The sequence below is a fragment of the Lycorma delicatula genome, chromosome 1 (assembly GCF_047948215.1).
Source record: "Lycorma delicatula isolate Av1 chromosome 1, ASM4794821v1, whole genome shotgun sequence".
NCBI classification, from domain to species: Eukaryota; Metazoa; Arthropoda; class Insecta; order Hemiptera; family Fulgoridae; genus Lycorma; species Lycorma delicatula.
In genome coordinates, this window is record NC_134455.1 from 230681313 (window position 1) to 230705157 (window position 23845).

The 23845-nt window shown below is 29.0% G+C and overlaps 1 protein-coding gene across 7 annotated transcripts in view; it reads left to right on the plus strand.

Moving 5' to 3' along the window:
- Window positions 1–4727: 4727 nt before the first annotated feature.
- LOC142329471 (uncharacterized) overlaps window positions 4728–23845 on the plus strand; it is a 302863-nt gene continuing 283745 nt past the window's right edge. For 4 of the 7 annotated variants that reach the window (XM_075374158.1, XM_075374152.1, XM_075374144.1 and 1 more), the window contains exon 1: window positions 4728–4866. The gene's annotated coding sequence lies outside the window, so the exon portion shown is untranslated. The remainder of the gene's footprint in view (window positions 4867–23845) is intronic. The other 3 variants (XM_075374171.1, XM_075374178.1, XM_075374165.1) reach the window with 1 other exon arrangement.

Here is a 23845-nt window from a genome sequence, read left to right on the forward strand (position 1 = left end):
CACAGAGTGGAAAAATTACGTCAGAATATGCACCAATGGTGCTCGTTCAATGTATCGAAGATTCCAAAGTATAGAAGGACTTGTAAAATAAAAATCTCCACAATGTGTCTGGACACATTACACGATCCACAGAGAAGCTGAGTCCTGGTCTGAATATTGTGCTAACGACAGTTGTAACCGTAGTAAATTATATAAAAATGAGACCCCTAAAATCAAAAATCTTTTCTGCACTTTGTAAAAGACACGGGTGCAGTACATTCAGCGTTATTTTATTTTATTACAAGGCAAGATGGCTATCACATGTGACATTTTTGCAACGTATTTATGAATTAAGAGATGAAATCGCCTTTTTTCTAGAAGAAGAAGACCGACCGGAAGCCGAAAAGTTTCGAGATGGTTTATTTGTGATGGAATTGAGCTACTTGGTCGACATATTCGAGAAATTAAATAACTTGAATCTTAAACTTCAAAGAGCAAATACACGGTTGGATACGAGCGAAAAAGTTAATGCTTTTTGTAGAAAATTGGAATTGTGGAGCAGAAATTTAAAGCAAAAAATCTAGAAATGTTTGCAAATGTGGATGAAAATGTTAAAACTTACAAAGGTGAAAAACAAAATGTGAAAGTTGTGTTTGTAACCATTGAAAATCATTTAGCCATGCCGGCAAAGAATTTTAAAAAGTATTTTCTTGCTGACGACAACCTGGTAGCAAGTTAAGAGTGGGATAGGGATCCATTTCAAAATACTATTGAAGGCCTCTCAACTGCCGAAAAAGAAATCTTCATAGACAACGGCAAATGGCGAAATCAAAGAATAATTTAGTAATAAATTACTCTTTGAATTTTAGGTGCGGGTGGATGAGTTTTTTGCACAGAAAACAAGAGAATTTCGTATATGATTGCCATTTTCAACATCCTACCTTTGCGAAACCGGATTTTCTGGGGTGACTGCTTTGAAGACAAAATATAGATCTCAGCTAAATACTGAAAAAGAACTCAGAGTGTCTATTTCTTAGAGTGTCTATTTTTTTTCAAATAGACACTCAAATATTAAACCTTCAAATATTAAACCTTCCTTCAGAAACCCTGCAAGACAGGTGTCCAAGGAAGTCACTAATAGTTATTAAACTTGTTTTTAATTTAGTACTGGTAAATTAATTATTAAATCCATTGTGCAGTACTGATACAATCCTATTTATCAGTTGTTATATCAGTGTAAATGTGTATTTTATTATTTATTACGTCAGATGTATTTTATTTTGCATTCCTTTCAGTAAATTAATACATTTTTTAATAATATTTTCTTTTCGATATGCTCGCGTCTCGCATTTAGTGCTCCCCTAGAGGGGCGCGCCCCACAGGTTGAGAAACTCTTTTTTAAGCGATCAAATTTCTGTAAGTAAAACTTTCCTGCATATTTTTTTTTAATAAAAATTATTTGTAAAAAAAATTGTTTCGTAATTTTATTTAAAAAAGATCAAATTACTAACACTGCTTTTTATCCTTATTTATTATTCATTCTATTATCGTATTTACCAGTTTTGAATACACCTTTCTAAATTTGATTTGTACATTCACTATATATTCTATATGGATGTATTACAACAGGACATTGACTCTTCTAAAAAACCCCAATGAAATTTTTTTTGTTATTCTCTTTTTTTCTTATAAAAGAGCAGGCATCAACAGTTATGGTCATTAGACCTGAGGAAATTTGAACCACATGAAAAGATACCACATCGGACCGGGAATCGAACACGGTTTCTCCACACAAAATGCGGAGGCGCTACCTATTCAGCCACTGAGATCGGCTTCTCTTACTTTAATAGTAATTTTATTATGTGTTTCAAAGGTTAATTAATCCTGGTTTTTTCATTTACTAATACTAGCACACAATTAGAATTTGATATGGTAATTTTATTATTTAATTCAATAGATAAATGAATAAACATACATTTTATTAGGTTATCTTTCTAATTTTAAATTAGATAACTGGACTGGATGTCTTTGATTGACATAATGATGGCGAAAATGTTTTGTATTAAATAATTTGAAATAATTTTTTTTATAATTATAATTATTTTATTTAAAAAAAAGGGTTTCATCCGGCACAATGAAGGGGCTCCATAACTAAAAAAAAAGAAAAAAAAAAGATTATACATAAATGTGTCACCCTTCAAAGTTGAAAATTATATTATTAAATGACAAATGTATGGTATCTTTTGATCCACATTATGATCCTGGTTTCAGCCGCATAAATTAAACGTTATAATACAACCTTAGAAAAATGTTATTTTTTATTACGTAATTGGTATTATCTACATTTTTACCACCTCATTACTGTATAAAAGACAACGTATTTTTAATTTGTCTTAAGGAAGGTCTTTCGGAATCTTTACTAGTCCTGACATTAAAAAAATTCTTAAAGATGGTAATTTTGAGAAACAAATGGATTTTGCATAAAAAGAAGCCTGGAGTGCCTTTAAAGCATAGTAACCAACTTTCTGGTAATAAGAAGGATCCGAACTTCAAATCAATAGTGAGAACATGCTGCAGAAGTACAATAATTTAGGATGTTCCATGAGCTTGAAGGTTCACTTCCTAAATTCACATGTGTACTACTTACCTGAAAACCTGAAATCCGTTAGCGAAGACATGGGTTAGAGATTTCATCTGGATATGAAAGGAATGGAAAGGAGGTATCGAGGAAAATGGACTACTTCGATTATGACAGACGATTGCTGTATGTTACACAGAGGTGAACCCTACAAAGAACATAGAAAAAAAACGCGAAGCGGATTATAAACCGTCCAATGATACTTCGATACATGGAATAAAATTGTAAGTATTTTACATACTTCATCATTAAGGGTGGGTGACGATGGAGAGTGGTTTCCAAAACATGACATACATCATAAAAATTAATTAAATGAATAAAGTGAAAAATGCATTATAATAGAAATTAGTCTTATTATGTGGCAATTTTCATTAGAAATTATGGTGTCAGTGAACCCCACCGCCTACCTTTTCAGAACCCTCAACTGTTTAGTTATAAAAATGCATAGTAGTAACCAAAAAATTGAATATATATTAATTTATTATAAAAAAAGTTTTATTTCTGTTTTATTGTACCACATTTTCGCAATTTTTTCAACTTTTTACAAAATAAGAAATTCGCGATTTGCGAAAAGTCCAGTCGTGAAAACAAATGAAGTTTATTTGCAGATTCAGCTTTAAAAAATATATAACATTCAATTATCAGAAACTAAAAAACGCAACCGTCGCAGGATTGTGTAATTTAAATGAAGAGAAATCAACACAAAAATAAAAATGAATCTAGCCTTCCATCTAACTAAAAATACCTATAATAAGAAATCATTCGATATGAATGTTAAGAAATGACATTACCAAACAGTGATATTTCGAGAAGCTTTATATATATCGGAAACACTTAACTATAATAGAACAGGATTAGCTGAAAGACTGGACAAGATGAGAAAAAGGTTGCTAGTAAGATGTATGGCCCAAAATTAAATGTGAACTTTGAAGCAAGAAGTAGATCAAACGAAGAAATACATTCCAGAATAAACAGGATTTCAAACACAATTAGGAAACGATGCTTACGGTTTTTATGGACATATTTTCAGAATGGGCAATGATAGAATAACAAAAAAAATTAATTAAATGAATAAACTAAAAAGCAGTTCTCTATGGGTGAAAGAAGTTAAAAAAGAAACTGCAGAATTAAATGTTACAGATGAAATAATTAATGATAGAGATTCATTCAGTAAACATATTCAAGGTTATAAAGGTTTTCCAGAAAAAAAACCAGAAGAGTTGGCAGAAAATGTTCTGAAGAACGTAAACGACTACTGTCACAGAAAATAAAAGAAAACTGTACCAAACACACAAAACTGAAACCTTCAAAAAGAAGAAACTAAAGAGGTGCCAATTCAATGTTAATTAATGTAGCTTCTTAAGAGCTTATTCGAAAAAAGAGAAATATTTAAATTCAATGGAAGCTTCCTGGATTCAGTGAACTAAAAAATGCAATTTTTATATAAATTTTCTGTCCATTTTTTCAGTATTTCAATCTTTTAAACTGTCTGTTCTAATTCAAAAACCTAAGTAATATTGTTAATAAATCTAAACCTTGAACAATATTGTTGTCAAATTATTGTACTCTATGACTGGTAAAAAATACAACAGACTGATAAATAAATTTGCGGACAGATAGTTTAAGTTACAATCATATATATGTTTTTATAATCTGATAATGTTTTACCTGTAAAATAATCGTTAACCAATTTTAATGTAGGAATTTTTATTGACGAACGATTTCAAATTATGAATATCACAAAAATTAACTCGTCCAGAAATACAGATATATAAATTTATACGGATTTGAATTCTAAACAGTGGATACCGGTTTACTTTGCTAGTTGGGATTAAATTAACCCCACATGTCTCAGGAATATAGGGCCTGAGTCTGTACAAGACTACACCTCATCATACAAATCATCCTTACCTCATTGGGCTGCGGGGAGTTGTTTATTGTTCGCTAGTTGAACAAATTGCGACGAAAATATTAAGAAAATAAAAATAAAGAAATACCGAAAAAGCGGGATTTTTTTTTAAATTGGGGAAATTTTGTATGTGAAAGGGAATTTCTGGGCTCGTGTCGCTTGCGGATTGCTGGCGCTGGCCAGGACTTCCTTCAGTCGATAGTGCGCTAAGGAACTGGTGTAAGGGTGTTGTGCTTCGGTAATCGTTTTTTTGTTTTTATTACTGCTGGAATTAATTTTTTTTTCAAGAACCGGTTGATCAATTTTATGTACTGTTGAAAATATAGGTATTCAATTGACGGTAAGTCAGTCAAATTTGTTAAAAACTACTTATTGTTTATTTTAAATTTTTTACTACTTGTTGCTTCCTAAATTAGTCCACATTAAAATGCTGAAGTACATTCCATGTACGAATTTTTAAATCTATCCTGCTGTTTTTTTAGTGAAATTTAATTGATAATTTAACATAAATATGTTAATAAAAAAATAATGGGTAAGCTGTAGTGTTAACTTAATTTTTTAAATTTATATTTCATTAGAAATTATTACTAAATTTTACGGTTAGAACTAAACAAAACTTTTAGTAGTGAGTAAATAATGATGATTAGTTCGAAATCATTCCGTATTAAGGAAAAATAGAATTAAAAAAATACGTTTTAAGTATCCTCATTCTTCAATTTTTGTTTCTGTTTATTATGAAACTAACTTTTACACTTAAAATCCAGATTTTAGTAAATAAAAAAAATTTCACAAAAAACATTTTTTCTAAATACTAAATAAATTTTCATCTTTTCTCATTTTCTTAGTAGATCTTCAGTTTTTTTAAATTATTTTATCATATACTTTTTATCTTTCAAATCTTTCTCGCTATCGAAATGGACGTTTTTGTGAAGTGATGCTTAGTGAATAGTTGCGAAAGTTTAATTAATTTCTTGATAGTAATTTATTACTACTCATTATTTTTACATTTTCTGTACTAATATGGCATTACACTTATAAGGATAATTAGAATTACAAAAACATTTTGCAGAAAATATTTCTGCAATCCATTTTCATTAGATTTTTCAAATAGCATGAAGAGTAATAATAAAAATATTTACTGATAAAACTAGAATGATTAAGACAGAAACGGTATGATTGTTGGATATTATTAAGACACTCACTGCCCTTGTTTTTAAAACGACGTTGGTTCTGTGCGAGTAGAATTAAACATTTATCCTAGTTATCTTATGAATACCGTCTTATTGTTTTATCTGCCTAACATGCGTGGATTGATCAAGTTTTTTTTTAAGACTGTCAGAATTTGTAGGTTGTTTTGAACCGACCGATACTAACAACAGGTTTTTGTCGGCGCATTGCTGGGGTAGCCGCTGGCTGTTGAAATTTCTTGTTTATCTTCAAACGAAAAATAAATCAGTGGCTGCGGGCGTGAAAACCCCCTCTCAATATTCAAGTGAATAAAATACTTTTAAGATGAGAACCGATATGTAATTGTTGTTATACTCGTATTATATTATTATACGAAAGTGCTCAAACACTTATTTCAAGCTCGTGGTCAGCAGGGTTACAAAAAAACATTATCGAACTGTAACGTTTGTTACTCTATTCATCTATATACTTTTGCTTTGTTATATGTGTCAAAGTGACGTATTGTATTCTGTTTTTCATTCTTCTTTTCTTAACTTAATTCTTTGATAGTAAAGTGTAATTGCTTCTTTTTTATTAAAAATTAGTATTTATGAGTTATTTATTCTCAAGTGAACTTTAAAACTGGCTCGTTGATTAATTCCTGGGTGTTTCTTGTTATGTAACTATTTAAGTTTCTTGTAAATTGTTACTTTTGGTAGTAGTGGTAGGTATTTTTTGTTTTATTAAGTGATATTGTGTCGCTGAAATTTTAGCCCGTTAAATTTACAGTAAATATCATTGCAATAATCTTCATTGAGTACATTGAGTATATTTATTATAGAATAAAAGTTTCAAAATGTTTATGATCATTAGTTATTACGAAAATGAGCGTCCTCCATTGTATACCGCGTATCTGTGTTATCATTCTAGATGAATACGCACTTCTGTTTCGGTTAAAAGATTAATCCGGGTTGATTAAACAGCAAATTTCGTATCATGAAGAAAATTTAATTTAGTAATCCAAGTGTTGGCGCATGTTTTCTTGTTTAATAGCTTTCTATTCTTCAATAAAATGTGCAGTAAATTTTCTTTCTCTTCATTAGTAAAATAACATTTTTTTTTTGTAAAAGTAAATCACTTTTCACACGCCATAATCCTGCCACGCTGTTGATTCTTTTAAGCAGTAGATTTATGCGAGAAACAATTTAAGAAATACCCATTAAAATGCAGTCATTTTTGACCAAAATAAATAATATATACACGCGAGTATATAATGTATATATATATTCAATTACATTCCAATCATTTTCCCGCAAGTACTGAGTCTTGTTAATAAAATTGTGTTATGGAACAAAAAAGTTATTTTACAAAGAATAAATGCACTTTAATCAATTTGTTTTTCATCTTGATTTATGTATTCCTAATTTATCGACATAAAACACAACTTTTAATGTAGTCATGAAAAAATATTCTGTTACAGTACTTAAAACGAACATTTTTCAAACTATCGCAACTAAACAGTTTATTCATGAATATTGTTCTGACCCTTACATTAAAATGTTTAAGTATTAACGTAACGATTTGTTTTCTAATTAATGAAACTTTCTTTGAAAGGCCACTCGAAACTAACTTATCAGCTTCTTTCTCAGTGTAGTATCTGGTAGTACTACTGCCGACAGCGCCTGTTTTATGAAGGCTATAGAATCCGTTTTTTATGTGATCGTGTTAGATATTATTTGTGTTGTGTTTACTCATTTAAAATGTTTTTGCAAATAAATTTTCTAATTCGTATTTCACGGGTGTGTAAAGGTCTTAATTTTTGTGTTACGTATAAAATATACATGTTGCGGTTAATGCCTTCACTTTTATGTTCTGTTTTTATTGTGAATTGAACATTTTGATTCTTTTTTGCTTTTATTGTCTGTATGGATTTATTCTATCTGTGGGGGAATTTAAGTCCAGTCTCTCCGATATTACTTTTAAGATGAATGCCGTTGACAGTGTGCTAACGGATTCTCTGTGGGTAATGAGTTGAGGCGAAAGAAATTTGGAAGAAAATATTCAGTTCATTTGAAAACTTTGAAAGTGAGTCGTTTAGTAATCATTATTTATTAAACAATGAAAGTGTCACCAGGTTTCGTATGCTTGGGTAATCACTGCTTGAGTTTTATGAAATAGGTATAAAACATGTTTTTCTAACATGGCACCGTTGGTAAAATACAATTATTACATGTAATATAAACGGCTTACCAATATATTATTCGTTTCTCTCTAGCACTTTTGGCTGTTCTGCCATCTTCAGGAGGGATTATAATTTATGATTGAAATATATAAAAAGTATAAAACTCACATATTTAAATTATATACATAAAAATTGAATTAAAAACAAAATTTTAACTCTAGTAACATTGGAGCCTCTATATTAAAAGCATTACCAAAAATTCAAAAAACCGGTATGCCTATACGTCCACTTATAAATTTTATTAATTCACCTACATACCAATTAAGTAGATTTTTATCAAACATTAAAAAAATATATTAAAATCGAAAATAAATATAATTTAACAAACAGTTATGAATTAATAAATATTCTTGATAATATCAATATTAACAAAAATACTAAACTTATGACACCTGACATAAAAGATATGTATACAAGTATTGATATAAATATGACCATAAGTGTAATTAACACTACATTATCTACATTGAAATTACAAACCAATTTGATTATGTAATAATGATTTATTAAAATTATGCCTTAAATATAATTATTTTAAATTCAATAATAAATTCAAACAACAGGAGAAAGGACTTGCTGTGGGATCACCACTTTCAGCAATTCTGGCAGACATTTTTATGAATAATTCTGAAAATACAATTTTACCGTCAATAATTAATAAACAACAAATCATACTATATAAAATATATGTGAATGACATTTTAATCTGAAAAATTTCGGTTTTCAGATTTAACGGAAATATCCATTTTGACCATCCCTGAATCCATTTTGACTAGTTTCGGCGTGACGTCTGTACGTACATACGTACCTCGCATAACTAAAAAAAAATTAGCTACAAAATGTTGAAATTTTGGATTTACGATTGTTGTAACATCTAGTTGTGCACCTCTTCTTTTGATTGCAATCGACTGGACCAAAAGTGTCCAAAAAAAGCCAAAACATATTTTGGAACTAAACATAATTATGATCCAAATAAATTCATGGCAGTATTGGATTACTCTTATGATTATTATAATATTATTAATCTCGAAAAATTCCATCTATGCAATAATCAAATTAATAAATGAACAAATTAAATTCGATGATGATATATTATAAAAGCAAATAATAAACAGTAATAATTAAGTTGGTTAAACTGATTCCACTATCTACATAGTTCATAGCAATTTTGATTCTATTACAACACGGTCGTAGTTACTTTGACATAAGACTTAAACTTTTACAAAACGACGATCAATTGTTATGTATATAATTTAAATATGTGAGTTTTATACTTTTTATATAATTCAATTATAAATTATTATCTCTCCTAAAGATGGCAGAATAGCCGAAACCGCTAGAGGGAAACGAATGTTTATAATGTATAATAAAGGTATAAAACAATTTGTCTCAACTACGTGATTGCAAATGGACACATGAGGAATAAAAAAATAAAGGGTTTTTACGTTTTGTCTCCGACTTCATAAAAAAATTTTCCTTGTGTAATTCAATTTTGTAATGTAACTTTGTTAGGGCTTTTTTTAGCTTTTGTGTATAATCATCGTTTAGTTATCTGCCCTGATGCAGGTCTTTGCATCCCTTGCTAGCCTTCTAGTTTTCTTCTCTTGACATGTACCATTCGGTCAGTTTTTCTATTCTGAAATGTTTTGATTAAGTTTCTATTCCCCTTATCTTCTCAGTATTGTACTCTTCACTCTGTCTGTCTATTTAATATTTTTACCGATCTCCTTCATGCCTACATTTCAAATTCTGTTTATCTACTTGTGCTTAGAAGGACCCGGATGTTACTATAAAATGGACAGTCGGAATCTAAGTAAAATTTTTAAATAAAATAATATAAGACAGCTGTTAAATGAACGGATTAGATGAAAATACATAATTTTAGGGTTTTAGTTTCTATATGTGCTCCACTACTAACCCTGCAAACATCTAAACGTTGTGGTACAACTTATAACAAGGTACGGGTAATGGTTCGCGAAACATTGGCGAGGATCTGGGATATCTTACCTATTATTTTTCATCTTAATTGTTAAAATACATGCAAAAGGATGTCAGAGGACGTAATAAAACATCGACTGTGGGCACTGCGAAATGTTGCAGCTGCATCATTTCATCGATCGAAACGGCTAAGTGAAAATACTTCTGCAACGTAACCTTAAAACGAAAAAAAACACAGAACTTCTTCTTTTTTTTTAATATCTTTTGAAACGAAATGAAAGCATATAATGTTTGTTTTTTAATCTCATATTTTTACACGGTGTTGCTAATTAGTGTTATATGCAGCCTTGAAATTGAGTTGGTTTAAACAATTGTCTGCAGGAGGTACTTTGTTAACTTTTTTTTAGATAAATTTACGTAACGAATTGAAGTTGCGTTGACAGAAATTTTAAAAATCACGGTTTTTCCCCCGAAAAATTATTCTTTATATTTTTTGAAATATGAAACAAACAAATGTACCTCGTAATTCCTTACTTAAAAGAAACAAAATAATGTTATAAGAATCTTCTTTTCAACTAATTTCCTTAACAAAATTATGCCCCAAAACAAATATTTTAAAGAAATTTTGGCTTATTTTACCGTAGCTCGGTTAATTTTCAAGATAAAATAAAGAAAGAAAACTTAATTGTTTGAAAATAATTTCTCTAAAACTTCTGTTTAAGGTTTGTTTTTCCTTAATCTTAGTTATAAAGTTGGTCGCGAAGAAATAGTCAGAAACACGTGAAACAGCTCACGTGGGAGAGGGAGTAAAATATTGAAAAACTTACAGAGGCCATAACTTACTTACTTTTTATCGTAGAGTAAAACAAAAAACCGATTTGCTAATATCCCATTAGGTTTAATGAAGGTACACTGATGAAAGGTAAGAAAAGTGACAGCTTTTTGTCTAAACAGATTTTCAAATAATTTTTATTGATTTTCAAACATTTTACAGTGTATGTTTTAAATAAGTTAGAACTGCCTATTTTACAATATTGTCAAAGTATAACAATTCAATTTTTTTCCTTCTATAAAAACAAATTAAATGAACTGCTGACTTTTTTTAATAGCAATATATCTAACAATAATTGATCGAGTGAAGTAGAGTCGATAATAATCCTTTCATTTTCATGGTTTTTGGAGAAGAAAATTAAAAGTAGTAAAAGAATTTAATGGTTAATTAAGAAAGCAATAATCGGCTATTCAGGCCGTTAATGCCAACTTTTACAATTATGTTATTCATTAATTTTTTTTGGAACTATATTTCATTATTCTTTGATTCATTTTAAATATTCGTTTAGGCTAGTGTCTAAAGTGAAGAAAGAATTTGTTAAAATATAAATTAATTCCTGCCAGTTAATTGCATTTCAGACAAATGGACATTAATTACATAAAATCTAGAACAGTTAAGCATTTTTTATTCACGTTAAAAAATGGCATACAATATAAAAACGTTCAGTAATAGTATACAATAATGGATGTAATTATGGTAAATTTGTTGCGCTGTTGTGTAATCTGAAATTATAATGGTTTTTCTGTGAAACTTTTTTTTCTGAAATGGTTTAGGAATAATCTCTTTTTATTATTATTACTGTTCATAGTAGTCTTACCGCAAAAACCTAGTATAAAGGAAATTAAATTAAAAAACGTAATTTTTCATACACCAGTGCTCCGGGTACTGTAATATCATTGTTTCCCCAACTGAGTTTGAGGCACTGTTTATATTTTACTATTTCCTGTAGACAAGGGTATTCATTTTTTGCTTTGTGGTACTTGTTGCTGTATTTCTTTCAGCTTTGACACATCTAGAGCACCTGAGTTATAACAGATACCATCAATGTTGTTTTTTCCTAAGTGTAAAAATTTTCACTATGCAGTCAATCCTTGTCTTAGTAACTCTATAAAGTACAACCAAAATATGCTTCTCCTTTATCTGAAACTGGAATTAACTGCGAATTCTTTATATAACAGAACTTTTATTTACCCACGATTTTTAAAAAGTTTTGAAAGATTTTTTTTATTAAGTTTGAATATTAAACATTTATTAACATCCAACTTAATTTTGTGATCATGAATTATTTTTGAGATTATATGACCATCCAAAGATTTTTTTTTGGAGGGGAGGACTTTATCAACAGAGTTTTAGCAGGAAACATTTTATTTAGCAAAGGTTGTTGACTCATTTTGCTAACATTATTTGATTTCATACATTTAATTTTCTCATTATCTTTTACAAACAATTTGTTCAGATGAATATAGTATCATTTCATTAATCTCCTAAATCCATTTTATTGTATTTTACAACCAAACTAGATAAATGAAATATACAAGTCAAATAAAATAAAAGTAAAATAATTAACATTGGCAATTTTTAAGTTCTAATAATATAATTACATTGTATAAAACATAATTTCAAACGTAAAACTATAAATATATCTAAAAATTCTTAATTTACTTTAAACAAACATGGTCTGCTGATCAAACAAGATGAGACCAAAATCAAACATGTTCTGCTGGTAGCAGATCATGTTGCTGGATCAAAAATGATGTGCTTGTAGCGAGATGAGTGTCGATGATTTAGAATTGACATACCGACATAAGTAGACTATTGATTAGATTAAATTTACCTGTTAGATGATTAGCTTATTCTGATGTTTTAGAAAAAAAATATCTTACAAACAACAAACGAATAGGTTAAATTTTAAAGTTTACTACATTAAATGAAGTAAATAATAAAGGTTATGTCCTTCTATCTCCCATAATTTTAGGTGATGTGTATGTGCGTTATTCACAAGGAGTACATTCAATTATTACTTTATACATCTGTCCCTGTCGTTTTTATAGCTGTGTTCCATGTATTCTTGAGGTGTTAGAGCCACTTTTCAGAGACTTTTTATTATTAATGATATTCCCGTACAGATTGTATTCCCCGTACAATCCGAAATGATCAGATTGGTCTCATTTGCAAGGAGGAATATAAACTGCATCTCGGGTGGATTTGACATACTGAGTTGATTTACAAATCGTTTGTGCTTGATCGAGCGAAAAATATTACGGGAAACAGCTAATTTTTTCTGTTTCTCTAGTAAAACTGACACGAGATGGTTATTATTCATGAAAATGAAATGCTGTTTTCAGTAGTGACTTGTATGAGTCGTTTAAAAATATTACGATTATGTACCAAAGTATTGTAAGTTAAGTTTAATAACATACAAAGGCTTGTAGTAGATGCCGATTTACTTACAAAAGTTTCTAAAAAAAAAGAGTTTTGAATCGAGTCGTGAGTTTTAAATCCTGAATGCAATATTTGGTTTTGGTTGTAATTGAAAAATAAAATTAACGTGAAGTTAAGTTTGAATGTATACATTAGATTAACTATTATATCACTTACATAATTCTCTTACATTTGTGCGATTATTTTTTTCATAATAATCAATACCTCATATGTCCATCGATTGCACTATACTTTTATAATTATCTTTTTTCTCAGTTAGGTTTATGTAATGAAGAAAAGTAGTTTTATACGTTTAAGATAAAATGTAAATTGACTTTATTATTAAATAAACATAATGTTATCTCATTAATTGATCGACTTCATTACATTAATGTCATGCATTTAAAGTACAACTTAAAAAAAATTATAAGAACTGACGAACGTTTTGAATTTTAATTTTATCCTCAAGATCGAATTAGCGTTTAACAGAAGAATAGGAAATAGCAAATATGAAGTTTCAAAGGAATTCAGTTATTAACGCGTAACATGAATGCGCGAGGAATATTAAATAACTCTCATTACAAGAGCTAATCTTATTGCAAAAAGTAAAATAATAATTGCAGACCTCCAACGATGTCACCACTTCTTTCCGATCTTACCTCCATGAGATTATTTTTACAAAATTTTTGATGTGCTCTAATTTTAATTTTGAGTTAAAAAAACCTATGCTTTTTTGTAGTTCTTAAGATAAAGTTTAATGTTTTGATAATTTTAATTTCGGTCTACGTGTTTATTTATTTGTTCTGAATATTTAATACAAAATTTTTAAATCTACTTTGTGTTCGTGGTAAAATATATCTCATTTTTAACTTTATTAAATTTACGTTTTCTTCGGAGTAGGTAAAAAACGACTGCAGATTTTTTCCTATCGAAATTGATTGGGATACGTTTTATGAAATATTCAGAAACCAAAAAAGTCAATATCAAAATTATGTGCAAAGCACGCACTCCAGCTGCCTACTACAAGAGAAAAAAAAGTTTGTTCTTCACAATAATTCATTTTTCTGGAAAAAACTTATTTTCGTAAAACACTGTGTTTGAAAGTTTGGCTTTGTATTCAAACGGCTCATATTCGGCCTCGTTCAGGTTATATCTTGACCTTGTAAAGAGGTCATGCATCTTTGTCACGTTTCTCTGATAAAATTAAAGAAAAATTAAATCGAAGTTATGTTTTCATTCATCATGTTTAAATAAAGCCCGATTGCACTCTTTATTCGAGGCGTGAATGAGAAGAAACATACTTCTAAATATATATTTATTCATACCTGCAGTCTCAAGATTTCGATTATGTATGCGCTGTTGGGTTCTCATTTTCACGTCCGATCGGAATTGCGAGCTTTCCTATCTGAATCGCTTCGGTTGATATGTTGCGAAGATTGGCACTCTCGATCGGGTAAAACGGGTTTTCCATTTATTATTCTAACCATCTCACTGAAAGGAATAATCTCCCTATTGGACCGTAGGAAATTTTTCATTTTGATTTCGGTTTCTGATAATTTTACTAATTGGAATCTCTTAGTCATACCTGAATTTTTCCTCAGATTATTTTTTACAGGCGTTTATTTTTTACGGTACAGAAATGTATAATCAGCAGAAAATGATCATAACGTACTAGAAATATTATTAATGAAGTAAAAAATGAAACGTACTATCAGATAGTCAAAATTAAAGAAGTAATTGTACTGTGATGTTTAACTAGCATTGGTATTTTTAACGATAAAATAAGCACGATTAAATTTTTCACTATTAAAGAAAATTATCATATTAGATGAAAAGATTAATGGGTTCGTAATCGAGATCGGCAAACCCATGACAGTCGTTTTCTACTAGTTCGACTGGTGTAAATTCCCTTATGAGCCTTCGCAAAATGTAATCGCATGTTAAAAATATTTTTTAGTATTTTTCTGATGTACTTGGAAGTAAAAAATTAATAAAATTGTTTTTTTTTTCATTTTTTATACTTACACGTTCATTTTTTAGACTATCTTACGGATTAGAAATTATGAAATAAAACATTCATTTAGTTGAAATAATACTTATTAATCTTTATTTTCAACATAGGCTATTTTTTGAATTAAATAACTGAAAAAAAAAATAACTTCAACAGAATGAAAATTATAGTTGCTGAACATATCATAATATAAAAAATATGCAGGAATGATGGTAGGTATTTAACCACTAGCGTTGCCTTCTAGATCATCTGGTCTAAGGTTCGATTTTTGGAAAGGGATCTGACTTTTTTCAGCTATCACTTCAGCTACATACTATCACATTATACACGACGATAGATGTTATTATGAGAGTTTAATATTATGCCATAGTTATTAATGAAACTATTTTTTTCTGACGTATTTACAATTCATTACAAATTTTAATAAAATTTAATTTATCCTGTGTTTTATTTGTAGATTCATTGTTATTTAATTCAAACTTTTTAAATCCTGTACTGTAAACTTAATTGTACATTTAATTATACTAAAGTTTGATTAAATTAGTAGATTAAGTAGTTAGATTGACAGTCATTATAGATTGTCTATATTATTTTTAATTGGGATTTATAAAGCAGTAAATATACTGATATGTAACTTTGTAGAGTATTAAAAGGTAACATTTGGTTATCGAGAGTACGGCAGCGCGAGCGTTGTCTCGATCTCTCTCTCTCTCATGGAAAATAAAGTGTTTTAACCAGTTTTCACAATTGGTCACACGACACCCACTCTTAAACTGCAGATTGTTTTAGTCGAAACTCTGCATTTTTAAATACTAAAAAACGTAGCTTGATATTGGAATAAATCAACACATCTATATTGATTTTAAAACAAAATTTAACGGGCTTATGTAAAACACCGCAAGTTTGAAAATTTTTAAATAAGAATAATTCAATGTTCTTAATTATCCTTTGATCAAACTAAAAAAAATCTGATGTGGACACTACATGACTACGTTGTACGCCTATTAATTACATATACACGTTTTTTTTTAAATGAAAATGACATAAAATTTTATTTCATTAATAACTCCTTATATATTTTTCATATTTTTATTTTATTGTTATTATTGAATTATTATTCATTTTAAACATTTTTTACATACAGGGGTTAATAAACCATTAAATAATTAATATATTTAAACTAAAAAAAAAAGTTAAAAAAATAGATGAAGTCGGATTTCAACCGATTTGCCTTCTTACCCTTGTGAGATCCAAATATTCATTAATTAAAATTTTATTTGGTTATAACTCTGGAACCATTGAAAATAAGTACCACTTATTATATATCATTGAAAAGCTCTCAATGAGGATTTATTAGTGCCGTTAAGAAAAAGTATTAAATTTTTTGTTTGGATATTGGGCTTTTTTGAACACTTTTGGTTCAGTCGATTGCAGTCAAAAGGAGACGTGCACAACTAAATGTTAGAACAGTTCTAAATCCAAAATTTCAACATTCTACTGCTAATCGTTTTTGAGTTATGCGAGACACTTACGTACGTACATTCTCACGCCGAAGCTAATCAAAATGATTTCAGGGATGGTCAAACGGATATTTTCGTTGAAATCTAGAAACCGACATTTTTCGCTATCACAATACTTCCTTTACTTCGTACAAGGAAATAAAAAGTATGGATTAATAAATATAAAAAATTGAAGATTTTTACCAGTACTACCTATTTTAGTATTTTATGTGTTTAAAGTTGACATTCCCAACAAAGTGCTTAAAACCAGCTTGGGGTTTTTTCCTCACGTTAGTGATTTTTTAACAGAGTTATACATTATATATTTGGCCTACAAGTAGTTGCAGGTCCTGACTACAATTTTTATTAGTCCATATAGTGTTAATTTTACTGGCTTTTACAGTAGTGTTACTACTGTTTATGACAAAATTATTATTATTATTAGTTTACTAGATGTCCTAATACTGATCCGACAAGTTTTCTTGAAAATTATATTCGGATGCTGAAGTAAACTACTTACTCCTACTGCCGTACAGATTTTAGAAAAATAATTCTTATGGGTTTTCCCCTGAGGATTTACATATTATTCTGTAACTCACGTTTTCTGAAGCAGATTCAGTTTTCTTATTTGAATTATTATACAAATTATGAATTTCAAAGTAAAATTATCAGCAATTCTTTTTATACATTAATAATTTTGCAGTGATTAATTATTTATTTCATATTTCGGTTAATTGTTAAACAATATTTAAAAAAAAGTAATACCAGCAGTTGAGTAGCATAAGTTTCAGCACATTATCACGTAATGCACTAGAGCAGTAGGAAATTGTTAGCGGAAAAAGTGTTGAACAAATAATAATTTCTTTTAAATGGTTTGATTTGTCACAGCAACATATTATCTACTCTCACCTTTACGTAATATTTCTTGGCACAACAGCAGAATACTGTCATTATTTCACTAAACGTGAAAACGCGCGCGCGCACACACACACACACACACACACACACGCGCGAAAGCAATACACACGGCGCCCAACGTGTGTAGAAGTGAATATAAATTGTATCTCACATTATATATATATATATATATATATACATATATACGTATGAATAAGGTAAAAAACTCTTGCACAGTTCTGCTCAAGATGACCGACTTTTCGTTTCTGACGCCCTAACAATTTCACAGTCAGAAACGCACAGATTTTCAGAGTACAACGTACCACATACTTTCGATTAAAGAGTAGACCCTACACGCACGAATCAAATTTCAACCCATTCACCACTGTCACTCACTGCATAAGCGCGTGTGAAAAATACAGCATTATACAGTCAAAATAACCTCAAATTTAGGCATATTATCTGTTGACCTAAATTCACTGTTACTGAAGAACGACTTAATCAATCTTCACAAAATTTTCCAATGCACAACTTCAAGTTTACTACTAAAGCTTATATAAATTTCTATGATATTATAATTTTCATTGTAAGTAGTTTTGGACATTTTTTGAGCCACAGAATTTTATACATGAATGTTATTTTTGTGATTTCAGGCCACAAAATTGTGTGCATGAGTGGTATTTTCGTAATTCTCATACCTCAAAACGTAAAGAAAATTCATTTATATCCCCCAATCCCATCATGCGATGGAAAAAATACTTTAAATTGAGGTTATGTTGTTTGTTGTTGACCTCAAATTGAGGGTACATATATATATATATACTTTTCTTCGAAAAGTACGGTATTACTTTCAGTCGCATGTATGATTGGGGGTGAAAATGAGTTTTCTCTAAACTTGATGCTTGGGTGTAGGGTTTACTCGTTAGTTTTAATTAAATAATCATATTACTGTTATAAAAATTTAATTTTCTTATAAACAGAAAATATATTTTAATATTAAACAAGAGATAAATATTAAAAATTAAAAACCACGACTTGGTGACAAACTTTGCTCTTTTTGTTCTGGTTAAGTTCCATCATAATTTTGTATTATACTAGAAAATACTCCGTTTGAATTTTTAAAATCGGAAGATTGTTTGCAGAGATATTATAAGAGCACCCCATTGCATCTCCCAAAACAGCGCTACAGGAGCACTCCGTTTGTAACCAGTTGATGGTGATGATTGGTCTACTTTCGGCATCACCTCACCACTATTCTCATACGCAGTTCTCCATGTGGGAAGCCCATTATTATTAAACAGAATTGTTAAAATTTATTTAATATTAGTTTATTTAAATTTAACGTAAATTTAATTTTTATTTTTGTAATATTATTCATTCGATTGATTCGAATCATTCAGTTCAAATCCAGCTCACACAGTGGTGATAGAGACTCACAGTTCATTAATTCAATTCTTTAAAATTTGTGCTTTAACCGGCAAATCTTCACTATTACATACATATTTATACAGCCTATGCTACATCTGGTAACGTAAGGATTCCAACGCAGGGCCATACATCTAAATCGGTTCGGCCGTTGAGCTGCTACGGTTGAACAAACATACATAGATACTAACATACACCCTAATTACATTACAATCCTTTTTCGGTAGTCGTATAAAAAAAACTATTCCTCTTTTAGTTCTCTCATTTAATATATGTTTTGTATATTGCGCAAAAAATTATACAAAAGCATTTATATCAAATAAAAGAAGAAAAAGTTGGTCTTTGTGAGAAGAATTGCATAAGAATTTTTACACGACTGCCCAAAAAGGAGTGTAATGTATTCTGGGTGAATGTATGTATGAATGTTTGTTCCACCGTAGCAGCTCAACGGCTGAACCGATTTAGATATATAACTCCGCGTTGTAATACTTACGTTACCGGGAGTGTCGTAGACTGTATAAATATGAATGTATATGTATGTATGTATATATATATATATATATATATATATATATATATACAAGTCCAGTCGAATTTTACACATTTCACTTTGCGGGATTTTGTATTTGCTTCATGATTTATCATATAACTGACGAGTTTTATCGAAAAATCGCTAACGAACTGTACAAAAGTAAGTTTTAAATTACTATTCACATTTCTAAATAACGCTCATATAAAGTATTACACGGATAAAAGCATTATAACAACTTTTGTGTTGGGAAATTTTCGGCAACAAAATGCTTATACGGAAACAATTGAATCAAATTTGCCTCGTGAAATATTATTTGCTTGCATTAAGATATTAAGTACAGAATTATTCAACTTTTAAACAAAGAAAAGCGTCATAGTCGAATATGTACACAAAAAGCTAATCTGATTTATTGAACCGAACGAAAACATATTTTTCTGTTACTCGAACGATGATCTTTGTTTTAATTACTAGAGTTAATGCACAACATATGTGATCATGAATTGTACATAAAAGATGTTTAGAAATTAAATTATCAAACATTTTCTAATTATTACGTCAATAATTCAGGTATCTCGGATTTATTGCATTAAGTAAAAATGTGAAAAAAAAAATTGTTACTTTTTCGTTTTACGCTCCCCACTTTGTTGCATTTTTCACATAAAAATTACTTAATATAGCATGTTTTATAATAATTGACAAAAAACATTAGAGAAAACACACTAACATGCTGTTTTATACCGGTAATTTTAAACATATTAACATATTTTATATATTGGTCAAGGTTAGCTTGCGAAGCGAGCATAGTTTAAGTTTGGTTAGATTGTATTTATAATTATAAGCAATAATGCTTATCTTTTTAATATGTTAGTATGGAAAATGTTTAAAATGACCTGTATAAATCAGCATGATAGTGTGTTTTTACTAATGTATTATTGGGCTATTTTTATTGATTTTTATAGGACTACTACCGTATATCACTAATGTTTTATTTATCAATTATTATAAAACATGCTATATTAAGCAATTTTTATGTGAAAAAAGTGGTGGGGTTAAAACGAAAAAGTACCAAATTATTTTACTTCGAGATTAATCTACATGTTATAAATATATTCTAAATAAAATATATAGACGACAAATAAAATATAATACGTTTTATCCTAGTTCGTGAATTTTAAATACTAAAAATTAATAAATTGACTAATATTAATAATCATTAAGAAAAATTAATTTCTGAAAGTTTTTAAAACCTTTATTAAGTATTACTACGTTTTCAGATTTGCCAGGTGTTGTATTATCCAACTGAATACTATAATTGTTATTAATTTTGGCTTCAAAAAAATTATTAAAAGCACTGATATCACTCCTCAAAAACACTTCCAATGTAAAAATGGACACCAGACTTAGTATCTTTTACGAAATTGCATTGCCACAAAAACTAATTATACCATCGCATCACGCCTTACTTTACTCCGAATCAGAATGTCTCATCAGAATGTGATGTATCATCAAGAAGGGGTGAGAGAGATGTGGGACGCCCGAGGAAGATATGGCCAGATCAATTCAGAGTGTAGGACGGCTAACAGGCGAAATCCTAAATACGTGACAAAAAGAAGAAGAAATGCAAAATTGCATTTCAAAATTTGGAGGATTGAAGGGGGACAGAACTGATAGGTCAAGATCGTTAAAAGCCATAGGCAATGAAACTGTAAGTCACTAGGCATTCTTGAACAGATTCTTTGTTTCCGAGTGTACTACGCTGAGTACAGCGAATGCAGATTTACTGGAGGGCATAGTTTACTCTTGGACTTTTTAGAATGTAGAAACTAGAAGATATTGGTCTCTACTCAGTTAAATATAACATATGGTCATAATAGATTGTTTTAAAATTAGGTAGTAGATCAAGTATTGAGTTACTAAATCAGGAACATTTTTTGTAATTGTACTGAGTACGTTTAGTATAATTAATTAGTAATAAAACTCTGAGAAAAGTAGGGACTTAAGAATGAACTAATATAAAAATTAATAAACAAAAAATAATTACTAGTAATTTATGTGATTCTATATACTAAATATTATATATAAGAAATAATATAATAAAAAAAAGACAAGTTCTGGTGGTGTAAATTATATCTTTTATTTGCACTGTAAATGTTTTAGTCAATGAAAATTTTCATGACGAAAAGCCTTAGAAATAATATTACGAAAATACTGTATTACTATTATTTTTATTAGTAGATTTTTTGTTATCAATTATTATTTTACAAATAATTTTTTTTAAATCTCAGAATTGTAATTGTCATAAACAAAATTTTTGCAAAAAAGTGCAAGGGTTTTAAATTTTTTTTAAATTCCGACTCATCATATTTACTGGAAACGTTAAATCTTCTTTAGAGTCAAATATTGTGGTTTTGAATATCTGAATTAAATTAAGTAAATAATTTACATTTTTATTTAATTGTTTTATCTTTATAACAAACTAATATACGAATAGCATTTTAAAATAATGTGTAGTGTTTTTATTTATAGTAATTTATGTATAAAGTAACATTCATAAAACAAAATAGTGGTAAGATGGAATGAGCATTTAAGTTCAGAAATTTTAGTGTTACATTCTACAGTGCTGAGTGTTCTATGAAGAACCTAATCTTTTTTAAAAAGAACTTGTTAGACTTTTTATTTCGATTTATTTTTTGGCAATAAAAGTTAACTTATTTATTACTATTACCAGCTTCCTTGTTGAATACCATGTAAATTTATTATGATGTTATACCGTGGATTAAATTTTTTACTTCCTTGTACGAAGCAAAAGTAAGTATTGTGAATGCGAAAATTTTGGTTTTCAGATTTCAACGGAAATATCCATTTTGACCATCCCTGAATCTATTTTGACTAGGTTTCGGCGTGACGTCTGTATGTATGTATCTCGCATAACTCAAAAAACGATTAACCGTAGGTGTTGAAATTTTGGATTTAGGACTATTGTAACAACTAGTTGTTCATCTCCCCTTTTGATTGCAATCGGCTAATCCAAAAGTGTCCAAAAAAGCCGAAAATCAAAAACAATTTGGATTTTGTACTTTTTCTTAACGGCAATAATAAGCGCTCATTAACAAGCTTTAACAAAAGCAATAACAAGCTTTTCAACGATATAATAAGTGGTACTTATTTTCATCGGTTCCAGATTTATAGCCAAATGAAATTTTAATTAATGAAATATTTGGATCTTATAAGGGAAAGACATGTCATTTCGAATCAGACTTCATCTCCTTTTTTTAACTTCTTTTAAAATTTAAATGTATTGATTTGTTAATAATTAATAATAACAATAAAAAAAAATATCAGAAGTTATTAGTGAAATAAAATTTTATGTACATATAAAAATGTGTTTATGTAATTTAATAGGCGTACAGGAAGTCATATGGTGTCCACATCAGATTTTTTTTGTTGATCTGATTATTTTTATTAAACATTGACTGAGGTAACATAAGATTTAAATATGCTTGACTACTTTGTTAGTACAATAGTGTACTTAATTTTGTAATATTATACATCTTAGTGTACTCAGGATGAATTTACATCAAACAATTCTGTCATAATACGCCTAACATTGAATTCAGCAAACCTTAGATTGCGGTAATGGTGGGAGTAATGCTTCTCTTGCTTTGCGAGATTTTATCTACAATCCACTATATTGTTTGTTTGTCAGTGGTAATCCATTACTTATGATCTGTAGGGGGAAAAATAAGAAAGTAAAAATCAACGCATAATACTTTATACAATTATAACTTCAAGAAATAAATTTTATTTAAGAGAATAAACACAATAATAGCTTGTTCTTTCTTTTTTAAATACTATAGCACTTTAATACGTGATACGTGTATTGTTGTCGATTTTATTTTTATCTTAAATAATACTATATTTTTCATTCTGCTGGAATATTTTTAAAAAATAAGCACTTTTATGAAAATCAAGTGTTTAAATAATATTGCTTTTCTGAAGGCAATTATTTTCAGAAGCATTACAATAAATTATGGATTTTTACCTAGTGAGCAAATCTTCTCTTCGGTACCAATGCTCATAAAGAGTACAATATCAGCTTATTCGAATTATTATGCGTTTCTAGAAATTGCAGTAATTGATTCAACTTTATCTAGTTTAATTGCGAATTTATTTTTTCGCTATTAGAACTTGCGCTTTCGTACTAACTGAAACTATGATTTCAATTAATCATGCTTTATACTGATTTTTTAAAATGAAATCCTTAAAATTTAATCCATTTTAACAAAACAGTCATTATATAATTCTTTCATAGTTGCAAAAATAGATAAAGGCACAACAATTGGAGTAATAAAATA